A 23356-nucleotide genomic window follows, 5' to 3' on the forward strand; every position below is an offset into this window, starting at 1 on the left:
AGAGTCATTCTGTGTCATGGCAGCTAGGATTTTGTCACTATCCCAGTGTATTGGTGGGGTGTGTGTGGGGGGTGGGGCTGGGGAAGCTACCATGTACTCTCTGCTCAGGATCCCCTGAACCACAAGAAACAAGTCCAACCAGCTGGACAGACTGAGGAAAGGGAAACCCAAGGCACTGGGGCATTCTGCCTTCTTTCTCCTCGTCCCCCGTGTTCTCTTCTTTGACAAACTTCTTTATCACATTTTCTCCCCATTCCACTTCATGGAAACTCTTCAAAATAACGGCTCTTCTGTTATCTGAGATCAGTGTTACCAAAGTGTCCTAGGTGCGATCAGGTGCTAGTTGCTCTACAAATACGTGTATGTTGGGCAATTGGGGCAGTTCCATAAGAGATCACCAAATGTCCACAGACAAAGGAGCATCTTGGAAACCCATCAGCTCCTTGTCCGCTAAGCCTGAAGAGGAAAGAAGCAAATTCAGGAGGCGCAGGGAAGAAAACACAAGGGCCAGGAAACAGGATGGTCTGCAACTCCTAACTCAGACCCTACTTCCTTCATGAGATCCCTGAACAGAACCATTCGGGGCAATCCGATAAGGCCATGGCGTCCAGGAGCTCCACCTCACTAGACCTTCCCCATGAGCATAACCCGCTCAGCCTCTGCTCTGCAATCCACTGGTTCTCTGTTTACTCGATCCAGACACAGAGTCATAGGGAAGAAGAAAGTGACAGCGGGCACAACTTGGAAGGCCCTGGAAGGGAGCTAGTGCAAGACCAGCTGAGGGTGCTTTCCTAAGTTCCTGGGGATGAAGCATCAGATGAGAGAGGCAGGGGCAGCAGCAGGCTGGTGCACATCGCTTGTAACTCAGGCCACCAGGTGAGACCCATAGGAGGCCAGTGAGACCTCGAGAAAGACATCTTCATCCCTCTATGCTTCTCATCTCTGTCTTCTGTTCTGGAAGAAGAAAGAGGAGAATACAGAGCAAGGCCGGCACCCAGGCTCCTGTTCTCCACGGCTGCTGTATGGAGCAACAATGGCTGACCGTCCTACCAGTCATCCTCCGGCCCTGTGGTCACTGGTCTCTGCAGAGCGGGACGAGGTCAAGATAGGTGGTGGCCAACCCTTACAGGTACTTTCTAAATGTAGGCAAAAGGAAGCAGGTCTTTGCTTTCACTTTCCCCTTGTATCAAATTTGGAAGAGAAGTGTGTGTCACATCTGTATAAATCCTCAGCCAGCCAGTTACACTCTAGAAGCCTGTGCACCCTGTTTCTAGCCTAAGTCTGCCAGGCAATGAACCAAAACATGCACTGTTATTGCTTCTTGGGGAAGAAAACATTGGTAAGAGCCACTCGGTAGAACTGGTCAATGTTCATCCTGCATATCCCACCGTGCTACCGTAAGGATTCCAGCCCAGGGACGTGTGCAGTGAGGGAGGACTAAAAACAGAGGTGGCCCTGTATTCTGCACGAGCAGAAGGATTAAATATTAAAAAGTGGGAATGCAGTTGAATAAGTTACAGCAACAAGAAATATTACTAAACCAAACAATTACATAAGGCATCCTACCGCCAAAAGCTGTTTATAATATCTGACGAAAATTTTAAAAAAGCAATCAAAAACGAGATGGTCCCATTTTTGTGAAATAAAAATTGAAGGACAGAAAGAAAGGAAAGAGAACCTAGGAATATATCCTTAGCATGCTCCTCTGCACGGTGGCTTTGTTTTGCTTCATGATTTTAGCATGGTCTGGGCTTTTTTTATCCTGAGTGGACATGCCTCACCACCTAGAGTCTGGAAAAATGTCTTTGCAGATCTTGACTATGGTTCTGGGAAGCCATCAGCACTCAGAAGGGACAGAAGGAAGAGCTATGAGGGGCAGGACAGGAATATGTCTCATTCTGTAAGTCCTCCTGTTATGTGTCCAGCAAATGAATCAAACTAGATCTCTTGTTACACAATAATTTTGCTTTCTGAACCACAAACGCTGAATCTACAGGAAAAGGAGAAAAAACCGAAGGGCTGTGCTATCCTAAGGAGGTTATTTCAAATCATTCTTTACGGAGCTCCTTCGAGGAGTTTAAATGCTTTCTTCCTGTGAAGCAATGATGAGCATGTGCTGCCCAAATGGTGGCTACTTCCTTAAAGATCTGAGGGCAGGCAGCTGAGAGAGCTGGGCTGCAGGTCCAGCTAGCTCAGCATCAACTCCACCACTGAATTCCCCAGGCCTGTTTTCCCCTCTACAAAGTGGGAAAGGCTCATTTAGTCATAGCCTGCATCTCACTCCACACTTTCCTCGTGCCTCTGGGGTTGCTTCATGGATGCTGCCAGGGGTGCAGGAAGGCACAGAACAGGAGGCAAGGGAGATGCCAAATGAGCCCTGCCTGGCATCTTCACCTCCAGATCTATCCCAAGAGGAGCCCACATCTATCTCGTCTATATACTGAAGTTGAACAGAGGCAGCATCTGGAGAAGAGACTTATACAGTTAGAAAGATGGGTGCCAGTGTTCGTGAACACCCACACTGTCTTGACGCTTAGAAGACTTTCCTGCTTTTGGTGTTGCTGTTATTTCAGCTAAGGTAGGCATTGATGACCTGAACCCTTCTTCTATTTTTTCAGTGTGGCTATCTTTGCCGTATCTAGAGCAAAGTTGCTGCCCTTCATTGTCTCAGAAGTGAGATGAAAATATCCACCAAAGATGTGTTCTTAAGTCAACCTTCCACAAAAAGAGCGAGAAATCCATGGAACTGGCCTGTCTACAAGGCACCTGGCACCAATTAGCCCTGGCTCCGTCTGAGCAGCTCTACACAAGAGCGTTTGGAAGTGAAGTGTGCTATTTGGGGCTCTTTGCTTGGGTTTTGTTGGGTATTTTTTTTCCATATGAGGAAAAGGTTCATTGCTGTTCTTAGTGGTGCTGCTGTGCCGTAGAGTGCAGCTGACGCTTGTGCATCTGTGTGACACGGGCAATACCTTTCTGGTAGACGTTTGTGTGTGTGTGCTACGTTGTTTCTTAAAATAGCAGCAACAATGAGGAATTTTCCAAAGCTATCTCATTGAGCGAGACTGCAAATTCTCTCTCTTGCTAGAAATAAGGAGAAATGGAGGAGGGAAGCGGTAAAAGAAAGGAAGGAGGAAAACAGAAGGAAATGAAAATTCGCCTTAGAGCACCTTTTACACCCTCGGTGTGATAAATTTCCGTTCTGGCTGAGCTAGGAATCCTTGGCCTGCAACGGGACCATGAATTGGGTTCCCAATTCAGCCTGTATCCCAGGCTGGCCTTGAACTTGTCATCCTCCTGTTCCAGCCTCCTGCGTGCTAGGACTGCACACCTGTGCCACAACGCTTGACTGTTTCCGTGAGCTCCAAAAGCACAGTCACCTGTGGGAAAGGCGTCCATGCAGATCTGAGTGCCCTATGAACACCTTGGGTTTATCTCTTCTCTGGGGTTGGTAGGGCTCACAAGAGGTAGGAAAGCCATGTTGACGGAATCCAGAGCCATCAGATTCTCATCATCAGAGAGAGGATGAGCCGAGAAGTTGCTAATCGCCCATGTTCATGTGGAGGAGCCTCACCTCCACACCTTCCCCTTCCCCAACCCAGTCCAGATAGGACGAAGGTCTGCAAACCATACAGGTAGCCGTTATGAGATTATTTGGCCTCCAAAAGCACAGTGCACAGCAACCTGATCCCCCAGCCACTGTGGAGAGGAATAAAAAGATAAAAAAAAGAACATGCAGATCAAAGGGCTTAGGGTTTCAGACCACAGAGTGAACTTCAGCTGCCTGTCAATGCATTGTGGCCGCAGTTAATAACAACATGCTGCAAACTTCAAAACCGATGTAGACTTTTAACATGGTCACAACCCAAATATGATAATATAGCTAGGTGATGGGTATGTGGATGAGCCTAACTGATCCCAATTGCACTCCATAGATATACACAATTGTGGTGTGTCAAAAAATTAAAAACAAACATGTAATGGGACCAAGGAGTTCTCTCCAGCCTACAGGGGACTTACTCTAGTCTTAAACTGACTTGACTGCATGCTGCCAATGAAATTCCCTCATTGAGAAGCATGGAAAGGCTTTGAAGGCTCTAGTTCCAGTTACTGTCAGATCTTGCAACACTGTTTTAAAAATGAAGAGGTAATGTGGGAGTGGTTTGTAGTTTTGTTTCAACAGACATAGGGAGAGAACGTCTCTAGATTCCACGGGAGCCTGATTGTCAGTGGCCATAAGCTATGACAGACTGATGAGCAGCCTCCCCCAGAATGGTAGGCTCTGCCATTACGGTCATTTGATCCAGGGAGTGGGGTGTCTTGTCCAAGCACTCAGCTAGGAGGTGGTCATCAAGAAGTGAGCACAGCACTGTGGTATTAGCACTTAGGATGGCAACATGTCAAGACCTTCTTTTTAAATAAAAGGATGCTCCAGTTTGGAGACGCACAGGATCAGCTAGGGCATGGAGGGGGTGGAGCTACTCAGGTGTGTGACTAGGTCAGTGCCCCAGCTGCTGTCCCAGTGGAGAGGGGCAGGGCAGGGTTCTGAATAAAGACGCTTGCACTGTATGGAGCAAAGAGAATGAGTCGAGCAGCAGGATGGATGCCCGTTAAGTCCCTGGAACTGCCCTAGTTCACACGGCTCATATTTAATTGCTATATATTGCCAATAAAACACTCAATCTCCTCCTATAACTGCACCCAAACTTGGCTTGTCTTTCTTGTAGGTAGGTGTTCCACCATAGGAGCTGTCCTTCTGAGAACAACTATAAGATGAAAACATTTCCCCAACTTAACTTCCCCTTAACTAAGGCTGCTCCCATTCCTTGTGCCTGTATGCCGTCGGTGACATCATTCTGCCGTTCCAAAGGGGGCCCTGTACTCCAGTGTTTCACTTCCCTCATCGACTGTCCAGTTGTGTGGTTTGTAGAGATTGATAGAGTGATTTATCTCAGTGCCATTCCCTGTCACTTGGCCAGACTGGCATGCTGAAGGAAGTCCAGGTCAACAAAACTTAGATTGGAGAGCCTCTGTTCAAAGGGGAACTGAGACAAACAGGTGGCAGGGAGCAGAGGTGTTGGGAATCAAAACGGGATGGGCAGAGGCGGCCTAAGAAACTGGGCAAGTTTGTGGCGCCCGTTCATCTGGTGGTAAGGCTGTGATCACTGCTTTTCAAGGACAGTGACGCCAAGCCGTGAGCAGCCATGGGTGCCCTTGATATGCTGTGGGGCGTTTTAACTTTCCTATTATAATCTTTGTTACAAACAGCCAATGAACTAAGGAGTGGTTTTATAACAAAAACTGTTAGAAGAATTTCAAGCTGCCACAATGGTTTATAGCAAGAAGAAGAGATTAACTAGTGACCACAGCAATTAAGGTGGCGTGTTTCAGCGTCCTTTGTCCAGCAAGGATGGTGTGAATCTGAATTACATGGCAGAATAAATCTGTAATAAATTAATCAAGGCAGAAAGCAACAGAATATGTAACCATGATCTTGGTTTAAGACCTAGAGACAAGGTTGGAAGTTATTGAATAACAATAAACTCATAAGGTACAATGGTTCCACTATGGCCATTTTCCAGATAATCCCGTATGACTTGGGAATCTAGTTGAGTTGAACGCAGGTTTTTTTTTTAAATCTCAATCTCACTTATTAGTATTAACTCTTTTCTATCACACATAACAGTTCTCTCTCCACACACACACAGACATGCACACATATACATGTGGATATGTATGTATGCACTTATGCATACATGTGTGCGTGCAGGTGTGTGCTTTACAGAATGAATGCAAGTTAAAGGAGTGACCGTAGAGTTCAAGAGGCTATAGGAGTGGGAGGACAGAAATGCAAACAGGGTTTGCATTGATAAAGTGAGAAGCCAGATCAGCCGCAGGAAAGGAGCCACAAAGACAGCAGGGTAAATGTGTCCTGTCTACTCAGTACTGCACTGCAACCAAAGGGAAAACAAAGGTTGCTTTGCACACACATGAAGAGCCTGAGAAATAAAAACAGCCCCACTACAAGGGTCTTTTTTCCGAGGATAAGGAAGACTGCCTACTACACACTGGCTGTTTGGGAAGTATCCCTCAAAGGTTCCTGTGTTAAATGTGTAATGAGCAATGAGCATAGAAGCAGATTCCTCTGAATGAATAAATAAAGGGGAATCTGTAGTGCAGATAGAGCAGGAAATTTATAGAATAAGAATGAATGTAAAAGCATTTCTTCTTGTGTGGGGTATGAAAAATTACTAAGGTGAAATATTGGGAGAGCATTTGCCCGTTTGAAGGCTGCCACACCCATCTGGCCCTGCCAGATGTGGGGGGCTGCACCCAGCAACCGTGGTAACGAAATAATCTTGCCACACAAGAGGTTCCCCCACCCTTCTGTGGCCAGTCGATACTGATAAACTAGGACAACTGGTTATCAGAAGGATCAAACGAGGGGCAATTTTGAACTGGCATAAAAGAGGTGGCTGAAGCAGGGCAGTTATCTCACTTCTCACAATGGCTCTGGCACCAGGCCTCCGTGGAAAGAGAGATCCTCCTAGCCTGCCTCCCGAAAAGCAGCAATACTGAATGCCTTGCCTAAACATTTAATGCTCTGTCTCCAGAGCACAGAGCTTTGTCTCCCGAAAACAGACATTTAACTCCTTACATCCCGAATGCAAATCCTCATTCCATGAGAGTGGACATTGAAGGTCTGTCTCCCGAGAACAGACTAGATACTCTGCCTTTCAGAATGCTTTGCCATCCCGAAAGCAAAGCTTCGTCTTTTAAGCAGACAGAACGCTTTGCCATCCCGAGAGCAAAGCTTCATCTTCGAGAGTAGAGAACTAAAAGCCTTGTCTCCCGAGACTCGGTCACCCAAAAGCCGAGTCCAAGGCACTACCAGATACCAGCCTGGAACATCAGGACCTTATCTCCCGAGTGCAGACTACGGGGTCAAGAGTCGATCTTCGCTACCCAGCCCCCAGTGCAGACAAGACCCCAGCCTGAAGAAATTCAAAAAGCCCTTTTTAAGCCAGGGAATATCAGGTCGTATGATGCTATTTCATGTGTGTATGAGATGTTAAGAGAAGAGCATAGATGTGTTAATACATATGTTAATGTGTGAAATGTGAAGAGATGTTTTATGGATAATTGATCAGATTAGGAAATAATGGATAAGCTAAGGTTAAGGAGTGTTTTATAGATAATTAATGGATAAGTTGTATTAAGGTTACAGATAATTAATGGATAAGTTGTATTAAGGTTATAGATAAGTAATGGCTGAGTTGTATTAAGGTTAAGATAAGTTAGATTAAGGTTATGAATTGGTTTTATGTATTATGTTTAGTAGGATTGATAATTGTGATATTGAATTGCCTGTGTGTTGCCCATTATCAATCCCCCATGCCTACTGAGATTGTAACCCCCATTGATGCATTGGATATTGAAGTTGCTAGTAAAGAATCATCATAAAAACAATTCTCTTGCTTGGTCTGGTTACTCATCACTCTCTGGGGAGAAGGGCACAGAGTCCTCATAGATACTACTCGAAAAAAACCTGGAGCTGAAGTCCCCCAGCTCGTAACAAAATGCTTGGTCACCAGCCTGCCACGCTATGGTGGAAGGCTGAGACGTTTCGGAGGTAGGGACTTGAAGGAAGAAGAAAAGCCACTGGGAACTTTTGAACTTTTGACACTAGGGCTCTAATTCTTTCACATCTTTCTCTTGGTTTCCCAGCTGCCATGGCCAGTAGACCCCTTGGCAACTCACTTCTGCTATGATATACCACCACAGGCTCCAACAACATGGCCAGGTAACTGGAACCCTCAGCCCATGAGACAGGAAAGCAAACGAACACAAGGTCCTTGGTCACCATCATCAGAGACCACAAAAGAATCAATGCGTATTTGATAACAGCCACTCTATGAAAAGGAAAATTTAAAAGAGTGTTTCTGCTATCTAAATGACAAGATACTTTTCCTATGCTGGGAAACTGTATCTCAAAGGAAAGACTATCCATTGGTCCCGCCCAACATGATGACGGACATGTACTTGGTCTGTGGGTTCCATTAGGGACCCGCTAGCCACGCGTGCTACAGACCACTCAAAATGCAGATACAAAGCACTTTAAACAAGCCTAAGTTATTTAAGTTTAAATACTTTCACATGCCCAGAGACAACCCAAGCAGACTATCTAGCTATGGAGTACTAGTTTTTTAAATCTTGTCTTAGTTACTTTTCTGTTGCTGTGATAGACACCATGACCAAAAGCAACTTTTGGAGGAACACATTTATGTTTACTTACAGTTTCAACAGGACAAGAATCCACACGGCAGGAAAGACTGGCAGCAGGTGGCAGGCATGGCAGCCCGACCAAGAAGCTGAGAGCTCACAACCTCACACAAGCACAAAGCAGATCGGGAGTGGCTCAAGGTTCTCAATTCTCGAAGTCCATTTCCAGGGAATGTACTTCAACTAACAAGAGCTCACTTTTCAAACCTCCCCAGACCGCAGCATTCACGGGGAGGCAAGTGTTCCATTGCCTGAGCCTGAGGAGGATATTTCTCGTTGAAAACAGTGCATCTCTCAAAAGTTCTTAGGGACAAATGTCTTCACGAAAGAAAGGGTCAGAAAAATTTAGGAACGCATCAAAGGCTAGCGATACAAAATTTACCAGACAGCCTGCATGTGGAGTGTCCATTGATCACAACCAATAGAGTCCTCGGCTCTCATTCCCTCCCTGAATCACTTAGGTGTTATAACCACTGAGGAACAAAAGAACAAAATCAGCAACAGAGGCTAAACTGTGTGGAGGTTCTCATTTGGAATTTATGCTCCTTGGTGTTTATTCTTAAGTGTAGACACTTCCTGGGAGGTATCGGACTGAATATTCAACAGGACTCTTCTGAGGCCTGATTCCCACACATTGAACAAATGTCCTGCCTCTCAGGGGAGGGCAGCATGAATACCTGGGCTTTATAGCATCATTGGAAGGTTCAGAAAGGAATGGAGGTCCATTCTTGCTTCTTACAGCTTCATTCTCCACCTTCCCTACCCTCAACAGCCAAAAAGGGAGCGAAGAGGACAATGGGAAAAACTGTCCAGCTTGGGGGCAGCGTTGAGCTTGACTCTATCTTTGTGTGCCTCCCTCAAAGGACCCTTCATGGTAAATTGTTCCCTTGCTACCAGTGAGCACGAAGTGGAGATTCATCAACATGACAAAACGGAGCCTCTAGGGCAGGGAAAGGTCAGCGACTGCGTGGGGTGCTCGGCTGGCTGGAGCCCTTCACAAAAGCTCTGGAAATGGGCACGCCTTTGTTCCCCTCTATTCTGGTGGAAATGACTTGGTGAATGCGTGGCACCTTCCTTTCCCTCCAGTGCCACCCTTGACCCCTCACCTCACCCTTTCACATGAGATCTTTGTGCTTCGCTGGCCTTTCCGGATGAGGAAGAGTCTCGCTAGATTAAGAATGGACCTTTTCTGAAGAGGTCAGTCTGTCCTGGGGAGCGGGGAGAATGAAGCTGCCCTCTCCACTCTGGCCGTTGATTGAAACCCTATTCACAGGCTCCAGGATGCTAGGGAGGCAACTCTCTGGGAGCTGCTGAGGGGACATCAGGTTCCATTCCCATAACCCATGCCCAGTCACCCCAAAGAATCGGCCACTAGCCATAGCTCCCTCCCACCCAGCTACACGGTAACCCAAACAAGTCCCTTCTGTGTACATTTTCTGTAGCGTGTAATTGCCAACGGGTGACACAGAAGAACGGGGAGGAAACGCATTAAAAGATCTTTGACAGAATTATGGTCACAAGGACCCCCATCCTACGTGCCAGGAGCAACCTTCATGACATGCAATGCCTGGAGGAAGGACTGGACCCTGAGTTAGTCTATAAAGAACTCAACATTGTCACCAAAGCCATATACACCACACACACCAGCGTGTGCCTCCTAAAATCACAGACTCTCACAGTCACAAGACTGGCAGGTGCCTTAGAGTCACATCCTTTCTGCCATGAGAATTCCCTTTTCAAATTTTCCACAAAAGGCTACCCAGGAGCAGGGACACTGCTAGTTCCCTAAAATGGATCCAAATTAAACTGAATATTTTACGACAGCTATCACATTTTCCTGATTTTATCATTTCCTTGGTTCTTTGATCATGCCTACTATGTCATCATTCTGGGGTCTTTCTTGTCCTGCATATCTGGGCCCTAAGCTGGCATTTCAGTTTCATTGTGCTTTATATTTGCTGAAATGATTGTCATTGGTGTTGGCCAGGACCTGTGGAAAATGAATTCAGTTGCTGTGAGAAACAGTTGAAGAGACAAGGTTTTCCCTGCAGGGCGGGGGTGTGGGGGAAGAGAGAAAGGAGGAGGAAGGGGGTCAGGAAGACTTGACTGTGTCTCCTTCAAGCAACGAAAGAGTAAATGCTTTGGGATATGACCCTGATTCTTTTATAATAGTGTGACAAGCTCACCAAATTCTTGGGGAAAATTGAGAAATATGTATTTATTAATTCCTATTCCTTGTCAATCAGGACTTGCCCATGGGAAGCTAAGTACCTTGTGTAGGATTGCACATCATAAGCTGTTGATTCTTCCTATGGTACACATTTGCAACTTAAGTGCTCACTAACCTCCATCCTACCACCCTGTTCAAGGCATAAGCATCTCAGGTCTCAGTGATGGAAAACAACTTTTGAACTGATCTTTTGGCTTCCACTCTTGATCCTACTGAGGCTATTGCCTAAGTGCAACCTAAGTCCTCTGTCTTTTTCCCCAGCTGAAACCATCTAAGAGTTCCCAAAAGAATGCCCGGTAATCTGCGTGTTGCATCCCCCACCATCCACTCCCCGGGCTCTCTAGCCAGGGGACCCTGCTGCTCTTGAATGTGCTTACCAGGTCCTTACCTGGGACCAAGTGGGGAAAAGCAGCCTGGTCTCTGCAGGCTGTGGATCAGAGTTCCTCAGGGAAGAACTCTCAAAAAAGCTTGGAATCAGAGACACCTGGAGGAGTGAGGCGCTCTGTACCGGATGTCTTAGGCGGGTGAGTTTGAACTTGGAGGTTGAGAATGAGATGAAGAAGTTAGGAGTCTGACGTGTTGAGAGAAAGATAATGGAAAACAAGAGTTTTAGAGAAAATTTACTGTGGATTCTAAATTGGTTTTTATTTGCCATCTTCTATAGATTCAGAAAAAGATAAGATTGCTTTTAACTTTTTTTTTTTTATATAATTGTTGAGTTGGATTTACATGACTGCCCTAACTTCCATGGCCCGAGCACAAGGGCTCTTGTTTATAAGAAGCCATGGGAGGCGCAGCGTGCTCTTTTGTATGAGTGCCACCCCTCAACTCCTTCTAAGCCTACTCCCGCTCCCCCTTTCCTTTCTCTCCCATCGTGTGCCCTGTGTACAGGCAACCACAATTGTCATGAGCGCATAAGTGTGATAGCCCTGTCATGCCTAGAAGGCGTTGTCGGAAGCCACCTCACTGAACTCCTAAACAACTGGGGACCGACAAGAAGGCACTGCAGGTAGCAATGCTTGCCACCAAACCTGATGACTGGAATTGATCCCTAGGACGTGCATGATGGAAGGGGAGACACAACTCCTATAAGCTGTCCTCTGATTTTTACACGTGTAACGTGCTGCACATGCGTGAACACACACACACACACACACACACTCCCAACTAGGTGCTTGATTCATTTTTCAACTTCATCTCTTTTGGATAATAGAAAGTACCCCGAAACACTAGATTCTTTAAGGACACTAGGTACAGAGACACACAAATATACGACCACACTCCAAGCTAAGAATGGTCCCTTCAAAGGTGAGTTCAGAGGTTCAAACGCCTCCCCTTGGCCTCAGCCAGGTCTGCCTGTGGGACATGTTGTATGACATAGTCCTGCGTTTAAACAGCAGGTTCCAGACAAACATTACCACCATTTGACTGCAACGATACATTTAAAAATAGAGGACGACTTTCAAAAACAAGGAATCCTTTGGAATAGTTCTTGTCATTTTATGTCACCACGTTAATGGTTACATTTTCTTAAAACTTGGAAGCGGTGATGGAGAGCACCATGGGGAATAATTCGGCAGTTCTGTTTGTAATTACAAAATGTACTCTCCACACGAAATGCTTGGCTTACTTTGAGTGACATTTTAAAAATGAGATTTACCAACATTACTGTTCCTGAGTTTAAAGACTTAAGAGAATAATTATTATAACTTATTTTCATCGCTATTACATAAAGTATTTTGGTTTGTATATGCATTATAAATATGTGTGTTTATGGGCATCTATGTATGTAAGCTGACCTATTGTGTGAGCTATGCCTCTCATTGGAAGCCTACTGCATTCACCAAATATATGAAATACAGAGACTGAAATTAAAAAAAAAAAACTCAAATGGAACTTAGAAACAAACCCTGAAGAGACAGAAAGAAACATAAACCTCAGTCTTAAATTCTAGAAGATATAAACAAAAATTGACCTATTGATTGGGAACATGGCAATGGGTGTCTTAACTAATAGGACAAGGTCACGAAGAGTGGAATAAAGCCTGGCACCCCTGCCTTCTTTATGCGTCAGTCGCTCTGCCCCGGGTCCCCTGCTCACCTCACCTCTGCCCCAGGCCCCCTGCTCACCTCACCTCTGCCCCAGGACCCCTGCTCACCTCTGCCCCAGGCCCCCTGCTCACCTCTGCACGTAGGTAAGCTAACAAGGGGTGTCTGTCTGATCCACCCCACCCTTCCTTAAGGCTGAAGGCTTAGCAATAGGAGTAACAAAAGCACACTGCTGTCGGCCTTTACAGTGTTCTTTTCCAGGACCCCCTAAATGAGGGTAAAATTCTCCCATCACTATCCTAAGTCATCTTGGATGCCAGGAACAGCAGAGCCTCTCAGGACAGACCGTACCTCAAATAAGACTGGTGTCCACGCTAGAGAAGACACCCCATGGAAGAAGAACAATCTCTGACTTGAGAAACAGCGTCCCCCCACCCCCAGAAGCAAGAATGAGCTCCTAGACTGCCCACAGACCCAAGACTGAGGTAGCAGTCAGCCAGACCACACCTTGGCCAAACCTCTCAACCATGCAAACCTCTTCCTCTCTGCCTCCGTTCTTTCTCTGTTTAAACTGAAGGCTCATGTCAGTGCCCAGAAAACAGACTCTCTGGATCCCTCTCCCGCGTCTGTTCCTGATGTGCACACCAATTACACCTTTCTCTACTTCAGCTGCTACCCAGCCCCTTGATTGACAGATCGATCCATCGGGACAGGTGGCCAAGACTCAGCTGATGGGGGCCAGACCTGCTGCGTTTGCTCCCAGACTCTGCCTATAGGGAAAACAAAGCTAGGATGACATTTTGGAAAGACATTTTTAGACGACCTGAAGGAACACTCAGAATTTAAGATATAAGTGCAAACCATCTAAATGGGGGCAAAGAAAATAGAATTAATATAATTTTTCAAAGCTACAAGGCAAAACTGATAAGACATAAAATGGGAAATAAAATATTCTTAAAATCATAGTATTAGCTCAGAAGAGCTGACCTCTGACTAACGGAAGCTCCGGAAAGAAATTTACGTAAGTGGAACAGCAAGAACAACAATCACATGATAGAGGACATTCCCAGAACTAAAACCCATGGTTTTCCAAGCAGAAACCCCTACCATATGCTCAGGACAATAAATGAGAAGCAAGCCACACACACTGCAAATCAATATGAAGTTTCTGGATATTAACAATAAAGTCAAAATCCCAGACAGAAAAATAATAGAATATACCAACTGGCAGAAGTCAGCATTTTTCTAAACTATATTGAAAAATAGAATGTTCTGGTGCCGTTCTAGCCAGGGCCCAATTTTGAAAACATTCCCAATCTAGCATCCAATAGACCACAATGCTAAATGAATAATAACAGCACAAAAACGTCATATGGGCAAGTTTTCAAAAACCACCTTTTGTGGCAGAAAGCTCCAGATGAGAATGCTTCTTCACAGAGCAAGACGGTAAACAGAAGCAAAGGAAGGTAAGTCACACAGGACGTGGGAAATAGAATCACAGAAGAGTTGTGACAAACGCATCATAATAAAAGGAATGCCCCCATCAGCACCTATCCAGGGGCCTTGAAAGTCCTCAAACACAGAGCAGGGAAGCAGCATCCTCCACAGACAGCATCGCCAAGGAAATGACGCGGGACAGTTCCGCAGACCACCTGTCCTGCAGGGTGTGGGAAGTAACTAGTGTTGGAACAAAATGCTGGGCTGATCTTTTCAAAGACAAGGACAGGCTGAGCTCCGGGACCAACAAAAGGCGGTACTAGAAGGAATATATAATCATAGTACGTTGGCAGTGGTGCCAGCATTGCACTCATGATGCAAACACCCAGCACGGATTTGCAAATAACCGAACACCGGGTCGATGGGTGGTAGGAGATGTGTGCACATCACAGGAGTTAAGTTCCCGTCTTTCATGACTCCACTGATAATCACGAGAAGAAGTGCCAATCCCACTAGAAGTATGGAGCAGTGGGTGGAGGAACGAAGCTACAGTAACTAAGAGCAGATACCTCTGGGGTGTACGACTTAGTGAGGGAATAAAAAAGAACTGAGATTTTTAAGTTTTTCATAATATTTGCTTTTATGAACTTTGTACACACAGTGCTTTGGGCAACACATTTAAGAGAAAGAAGCAGGAAACCAGAAATTTATTGGAAGCCCCAAGGTTTAATATGAATTGAAAACGAATGCAATATTTAAGTATAGGAGGAGGGAGGGACATCTGAGGGTTTGAACAATCTACTGGTCCGCATCTGTGTGCCAGCTCAGACCTCAGGCCACACGCAAGCACGCTCTGGAGGGATGGACAGGATTGTTTACCAGATGCCAAGTGTACGCCAGCACTGCCACAGAACATTGATAGAAGGTATTGCGACTTGGTCCTCCCCACGATCCGGGGGAATGGAGCAAGGTGTAGCCCACATAAACTATGAGTCTCTTAAGGTTGAACAAGTTTCTGGCAAGCTTTTGCTTTAGCTTCCAGTGCGGGAGTCCTAAAGACAGTGTGGGCACAGGGTGATCATTCATCAAGTATGCAACTCAGTGAGACACAGCAAGCTCAATACCATGACCCCATCATGCAACTAAACGGGGGGGCGGGGAGCTGCACTACCACCCCGGCTTCTCCTACCTGAACCTTTGAAGAATAGGAGCCACTGCGTTGGGACCCTTGGCTCTCACCATCTCTTGCATGGCACATAGGAAATGCTCACTTAGCGCGCACCAACAGACTTGATGGTTTGATTCATCAGTTGGCAGAAAAGCAAGTTTCCCCAACCCATTGTCTCTCTATATGCTATGCAGGAGTCATGTATGAGGCTTGACTGGATGCAACTTCTACAGAGAAATGACCCAGGAGATTTGTGATGGTTTGAATACAACATGAGCACATGTGTGTCGAATGTGTGTCTTCAGTCGGTGGTGCAATTCCAGAGACTGTGGGAACTCTAGACTGGGGTTTAGTTAGAAGCAATAGGTCGCTGAAGGTGTGCCTTTGGAAGGTGTACTTGGTTTCTTTCTTTCTGCTTTCTGACTCCCTTGAGGTGAGTAACACCCACCGAGAGCTTCCTTCCTCTGCTGCATAGAGGCCCACAATCACTGCACCAAGAGACCACGAGATGAACCCACAGGAATCATGAGCCAAAAGGAGCTTGAGTTGCCTCTGCCAGAAATTTTATCTCAGCAAAGCAAGAATAAGAGACACTGGTTGCTTCTTTAAAGTCAAGAGGAAACTACACAGGTCACCCTCATACAACCTAAGAGGCCAGTTTATAGCTTTGTCTCTGGCCTTCCCACTGAAGTGCCATACCCTTTAAATAGCAGAACAATAGCAATTTTTTTTAATCTCAAAACAAGAACAAAACAGCAAAATTAAACCTTCAATGTTTAAAAAGAAAGAAAAAGAAAACTCTGTGGAAACAATTTTGGAGCCCACCGAACTTTTGAAAACGTCATTAGCAAACTGTAAAATCGGGGCGCTAAAAATCAGACAGCCCAAGGGAGATAAACAGCAGGGACCCCAGCACAGGCCCCTCCTCCTGAGTCACCAAGACACCAGTTTCCATGCACAGGTCCAGGAAACAGGGAGGCCAGAGCTGGTGCATCTCTCCAGCCTGCAATGGCCTCCAAGGTGGGGACAATCTGAGGAAGGAGGCGTGGAGCTGAACCAACAAAAAGTAAAGGGGAAAGCTTGAACAACAGAAAGGAGGTCCTGAGGACCCAGGGACACCTTCAGAGACTTTCAGAAAGCAGGCTCGTGCTGTAGACTTCCCCTGGTTGGTTCTGCCCCTCTGCTCGGCAGTCAGAAGAGCGGATCCATCCCTGAGGTTTCTGTGGTAAGACATTTGAAATATCCCACAGAGAAAGGTCTTGCCAGGATAAAGTATTGTGGGGCGCTCGGAACAAGGAAGGACAGAAGATACTGTCTCAAGGTCATCTGCGCTATCGCGGCGACACGAGCAAGAGTTGATCTGCTCCTGATCAGGAAAGTGTGAAGGTGTTTGTTGTTCTCAGAGACGCTCTACAGGACTAGGCAGAGAGTGAAGCGGTTCTAGGGAAACCTATCAGGTCCTAAAGGGGCACGCGGTGGCTGGTGAGCCCCGGATGTGAATACCTGTGACTGTGAAGGGGCTGTAACCCTGGGGTTCAGAAAACAGAGATCGTAAGCCTGTGTGATTCAGAGACGCTAACATGAAAAATGCTGATTCCGAGTGTAACTGTTTTTTTTTTTTTTTTAATGTGTATTTCTCGTGTTGCTTGGATTTGCCTTTCGTAGGCTGCAACGGGAGTGGAAATGGAGATGGAAGACACCAGCCCTCTCTCCTCTATTGCTTAGGGTCATCCTTGTGGATTCCTGGGAATTTCTCTAATGTCAGGTTTCTTGCTAGCATCATAATGGCTCCCTCAATCAAGATATCTCTTTCCTTGCTCTCCATCTCTGTCCTTCCTCCATCTCAACTATCCCCTTTTGTCCTCCCCTTCCCCTTCTGCCCTCCCGTTTTCCCTCACCCCCATGCTCCCGATTTTGTCAGAAGACCTTGTCTATTTCTCCTTCCCAGGTGGATCTATATATGTTTTTCTTTGGGTTGCCCTTGTTACTTAGCTTCTCTAGGGTCATGGACTGTAGGCTCCTTATCCTTTGCTTTACAGCTAATATCCACTTATGAGTGAGTACATACCATGTTCATCTTTCTAGATCTAGGTAACCTCACTCAGAATGTTTTTTTCAAGTTCCATCCATTTGCATGCAAATTTCAAAATGTCATTGTTTTTTACCACTGAGTAGTACTCCATTGTGTAAATGTACCACATTTTGTTTATCCATTCTTCTTCACCAAAGCCACATCAGACAAGGACTGATCTCCAAAATATATAAAGAACTCAAGAAATTAGACATCAAAATTTCAAATAATCCATTAAAAATGGGGTACAGAAGTAAATAGAGAATTCTCAACAAAAGAATCTCAAATGACTGAAAGACATGTAAGGAAATGTTCAACATCCTTAACCATCAGGGAAATGCAAATCAAAATGACTCTGAAATATCATCTTACACCTGTCAGAATGGCTAAGATTAAAAACACCAATGATAGCTTATGCTGGAAAGGATGTGGAGTAAGGGGAACACTCCTCTATTGCAGGTGGAAATGCAAACTTGTACAACCACTCTAGAAACCAGTATGGTGGTTTCTCAGAAAACTGGGAATCAACCTACTTCAGAATCCAGCAATACCACCACTCTTAGGCATATACCCAAAGGATGGTCAATCATACTACAAAGACATTTGTTCAATTATGTTCATAGAAGCATTATTTATAATAGCCAGAAACTGGAAACAACCTAGATGTCCCTCAACCACTGGGCTTTTGGTAGTGGTTTGTCTTCCAGGCCTTAGCATTGTGGTGGCAGAGGGCATCACTGTAACTGGCAGGAACATGAAAGCCAGGCTCCTGATGTTGTCCGCAGACCAATGACCCCAGGGTGCACTCGTGCTTCAAATTCAAAGGATCTCCAGTCCAGATTCAACACCCCCAAATCAGAAATACTAACCAAGTACCTTTCTTGGTTACTAATCAACATCTCATTAGAACCCCATTCTCTCCTTCTAGAGTATTCCCATATGAGACCTACAGGCACATAAATCACTGCTACAGAGATAATGGGATCATAGTTGGCACTATTGTCCTAAGTGATGATCCAGTGTTTTTATATTACCATAAAATTCTGAAAATGAGTGTTACTGAGTTGGCATTTATTTCTCAGCAATTACCCTGGGGTAACTTAGGATGTTTCTAAGACACCATGTCAGCAACTCTTGCCAATATTTTTTATGAAAGGAAAAACAAACTGGACTCAACCTGATGTCCCACAAATAAGACATTACTTCACTTACTTACTGGGCATGCATGTTCAATGTAAAGACATGTTCTACCAATAAGAGTTATATCACAGCTTGCCACATAAGTGTAAGGACCTGTGTTCAATCCTGAAAATCTTCATTAAAAAGGAGGGAAAAAAAAAGTCCGGTGTATGTTTGTGATTCCAGCACTGGAGAAGTGAACAGAGATGAACTGGTACTCAACTGGCCAGCCAGCCTAGGCTACCTGTTGTCTCTGGAGAATGGGGAGGGTGTTTACAGAGTCTCTGGAGACTAACCTCTGGCCTTCCCATGCATCTCCACATGAGTGTTTTCCTGAACACACAGGAGCACACACAAGTGTGCTTGCACATACACAAATACAAAGAGGGTCGCAAGAGATGTTTTTGTTAGCACGGTATGTGCACACAGATCGACAGTGAGGAGAAAAGTGATCCACAATACAATATGTAGCATGATAAAGTTTATAACATGCATATGTTACAGAGGATGTTCATCTGTTCATCGGATAAGCATGGAGCCATTCTGTGTCCACACTGCTCTAGGCACTGAGGAGTCCAGAACTGCCCAGGGTTGATCATCCAGAAGGAAGGGGGACAAATAAACAAGTGAGGGACAAGCACCATCAGGGAGAGTTAAGAGTCAGGCTGTACAGAAGAAGGCTCTCTTTGGATGTGGTTAAGTGTATGAGAAAGAAGTCTTTGAGGAGACTCTGGGAAAAGTCTGCAAGAACAGGTTGTTCTTCCCCATGCAGCACCAAGCTCAGAGGCTAGGAGAAGCTGAAGGGGGCATTCAGGGCACAGTGGCCAGGTCTCAAGGCTGAAGTGGAAGGGCTGATGTCACCATAGTGGGTCATGCTGGGTTCATCCCAAATCATCATAGCCAAACTAATTAAAGCAAGCTTTCTCCTTTATGGACATGGGCTACCTCTCCCTAAAATGGGGCTAAAAAGTCAGCATTGGACATGGGCAAGATAAGGGTTTCTAGCTCAAGGGTAGTGGATTACAAACAGGTGATTTGGAGCGACATAATGAGGTGGTTAAAACAAGGTGATCATATAACAACCTTTTAAAACAAAGGTAGGGTTGCAAAATGATCATCACAACCTTCTGAAACAAAGACATGGTTGCCATTTCCTGGGACAGGCAGTACAGGACCACTGTAAGGTGAGATGGGGCATAGCCCAATCCCTGAGAAAGAGGTTTAATCATAAAGAGGAATAAACTTTGTTTGTCTTTACTTTAAGATGGCTTTCAAGCCTCAGATGGAGGTAGACTGGTTCATCAGTCACCGAAGGTCCTGGCCTTTTATGAATCTTTGGAGGATTCTGAGCAGGAACGAGGCAGAGACTTTGGCTTCCCTATGGGAAGAAGACTGTGGAGTGCGAGGAGAAGCATGATGGCTAATTCAAAGACTATTGTGAAAACTGAACCTGAGATGCTTATGCCTTAAGCAGGGTGGTAGAATTATACTTGATGGATGACTAGATTTTGAAGAAATAATGCAAGTAGAATCAGGTGGGTTATTTAATACACAGGACTGAAAATGTGAGTTTAGAGGAAAATTACTTTCTCTTTTTACTCGAAAATTATCATGCCATGTATTCAGAAAATACGATAGCGGAACAGTTAGAGCGAGCCATCTGAAGAATCTCTGAGGAAGTGTGTGGCGATGCTGGCAGCTAACACTCGACTAATTTGTGTGCTTGGGGGCAGACGCTGCTCAAACAGGTCCGGATTGTGCTCTCCCTTAACCTATCATGATAACTCTGAGATGCAGTTCTCCTGTTGTAGAAGAGTTGTGGGCTTCCATTAACTGACTAGTCCAACTTTCTTCGTAATGACTATGCGTGGCTTCCAGAATGAAATTAAGGGCCTCTCTGTGATGGATGCAGAGAGAAAGGGCAGAACTGGTACATTTTAGTACTTGGTGAGTCTGTGGCCATTGTTCAGCTCAGGTGGGTGTGAGGCTGTTCACATGTTTTTTCCTAGTTCATCAGAACACACCGTGGCAAAGGACGTGCAAAGGAGAAGGGGTGCATTTTAGCTTAGAGTTCCCTGTTACAGTCTGTTTGCTATTGGTGGGAAGCCAAGGGGACAAGAGACAGCCAGTTACAACACACCCACAGTCAAGAACGGAGAGACACGAATTAATGAACGTGTGCTTACTTGTGCTCCAATGCCTTTCTGTACTGCTCTAGTCCAGGACCTAACCCCAGGGAATGCTATTGCCTAAAAGAGGTGGGTCTTCCCACCTCAGCTAATCTGATCAAGAAAATCCCTCACAGGAGCGCCCAGCATCTTGGATTTGGTTGATCCCAGACCCAGCCAAGTTGACCAGCACAATCCATTGTCCCATTTTTTGACTTTACATGTAGAACTCAGTGTTCTAGCCATGGAGCCTTGATTCCCTGCACTTTAGATGTCACCTGCCTATCATCCGCTGGGTTCTTTTAAACCTCTGGGATGCAAACAAACACGGAAGAGATATTAAAAGGAGATGTGGAATGTGTTGTGATCTCTTTCAGAGAATTACAAATGGGGTACTTTTTAAACTATGATGCCTGCTAAACCTAGCATAGCACTACAGCATACACAGATAAATAACTCCACCTGGAACCCTACACCAAGCCAAAGCTCTCTCTTACTATGTAAGTGGGATTTCTGGACTGTGTGGATTTATTTTTTAATATCGACATCTCATACGCGAAGGATCTCATTTACCTTTGTCTTTTCTCTCCATTTACCACAATCGCTGTTTCTTTTTTCCAAGAGTTTCTATCTATGTGCACACACTCACTGCAGCAAGGAGAGCAGGGGTCACCACGGTGCCTGGCCCTGGATGACCACAGTATGTCTGTGCCAGATACCTCGCTAGTCTTCATACCGACTCTCTGGACTTGAGGATTGTGGGATTCTTCCTTCCATAGAGTTCACTGATTTGAAACGAGGTCTCACTGTGCTTTGCCGCTGTCTGATATTTTCAAGATGTTTAAGTGGACGGGGACTGATCGTCTTATTGAAGATGAAAGGGCAGCCTGGGCGCTTGACTCTTCGCTGGCCCTGCTGATGCTCAGTGAACTCACAGTGCTGGGATGACACCGAAGGCAGTACCCACTCCGTTCCCACAACTCCAAACAAAGTATCTATCTTTATTTTCTTTTACAAGTTTAGAGAGGAATTTTATCATAACGCGGACTTTATTAAGTGGGGTTGTATGTGCCTTGGATCAAATTGAGTCTTCTGAATCATGAACATTGGAAATGGAAAGGAATGAGCCATTACATAGTCCAAATTCGCCTCTTAATGGATGAGGGAAAAGATGCTCAGAGAACAGAAGGGTTCTGCCCAAGACCACACAGAACCGAGGACCAGAATCCAGCTCTTTAGCTGAGTAGAGAGTTCTTTCCACCCACGAGATCATTCCACCTGCCAAGGCCCTTGCTGATAGTCTCCACCAGCCACGTGATGGTCTCAGGAGCTGACTGAAGAGTTGACCTAGCATGGATGTCATTTGCCTCACATGCACCCACAGCACAAACCAACTTTCCAGAGCTAGGGAAACCCAGTTCAGACAGCAGCACCTACCTGTATGCTGTGCTTCAGGCTAGGATGCATGCCAGTATTTGCCCCTGCCCTCGATTCAAACCTAGAGATTGTGAAAGGGAACTTGGAAGGACTAAAAGAAGAAGAAGAAAGAAAGAGGAGAGGAGATCAAAGCATGCTCACAGATATGTACAAAAACAGGTCAGAGGCACCCGAGAGTCGGGCCTTTGCCTTTTAGAAGTTATTTTCAGTAACAGCTGTTATCAGAGTCTTCCATTATCTTCATGAATGTTTGCTTAAGTTCAAAACAGGATCAAGATTAGAACACAATTTTTTAGCTGACACCTTCCCTTGAACCTCAGCTGCAGTCCTTTGGCAAATCAGCCATTAATACAACCCCAGCTTGTACCATAATCAACTGCCAGGTCACTGTAGGAATAGCTTTTAAAATGCAATTGGCAAGCCAGTCTGCTCTGAAGTAAGTGCACGCCGTATATTGTTACCTTTGCAAGTATGTCTAGATGTGGATATGCAAGCCATGCTGGGTGCCAACTGCACGTAATGCCCTTTCCCTGCCTGTAGCTATTTGCCAATAATCAATCATCCGTTTTTATAGACATAGCAGGGTACTGTGACCACAGTTGTGTTTTCTGTAAGAAAATGCTTTGCTTTCAGTTCTGATGAAAAGCTTGACAATTCCCAGGTAGCCAGCCTGGGGGAAAGCCTCCATCACAGCAGTGAAAAGTGAGAGGCTGGGTCCGTTGCTCTGCGATACTTCCAGGTCTAGAGCTCTGCTTCTCCTAGGTTTTGAATGACAGGCTTGTATTTGTCAGGGGTTTTTTTTTTTTCAGTTGTGATGGCAGAAAGCTAGCTCAGGATGAAGTAAAGGAATCTGGAGATGGATAACTGAAGTAGTAGTGGTACCTCTGGTTTTAAGGACCCCAAAGAACTGAAGAAGAATCATCAAGGAGTCTCTTTTATTACCCTGCTTTCTTGGCTCTGACTTCCCCAGTATATTGACTCTAGTATGTCTTTTTGATGAAGATGGGCTTGCTCCATCTCCCCCTCCCCGTGTGTGTGTGTGTGTGTGTGTGTGTGTGTGTGTGTGTGTGTGTGTATGTTGTGTGCACAGGCACACATTCAGGTATGTTCAATATTGTGTATGTGTCTGTTATTGAGATACTGCATACATGACTAGAGGCAGCTCCTGGCTTATCCAATTCCAGTTTAGCCACCCAGCCTAGGGGCAGGAGAGAACTTTTTGGGACGTAATGCATTAATACAATTGCTGTGAAAGCATCCTAGTCCTACCTTTAAACCAACATGGAGCAACACAACTGACTGGCAGTCCCAGAGAGACACCATCTCCACGTATCCCAC

Source organism: Alexandromys fortis, unplaced genomic scaffold, assembly GCF_014885135.2.
Source record: "Alexandromys fortis isolate MF-2015 unplaced genomic scaffold, M_Fortis_MF-2015_v1.1 scaffold_102, whole genome shotgun sequence".
NCBI lineage: Eukaryota > Metazoa > Chordata > Mammalia > Rodentia > Cricetidae > Alexandromys > Alexandromys fortis.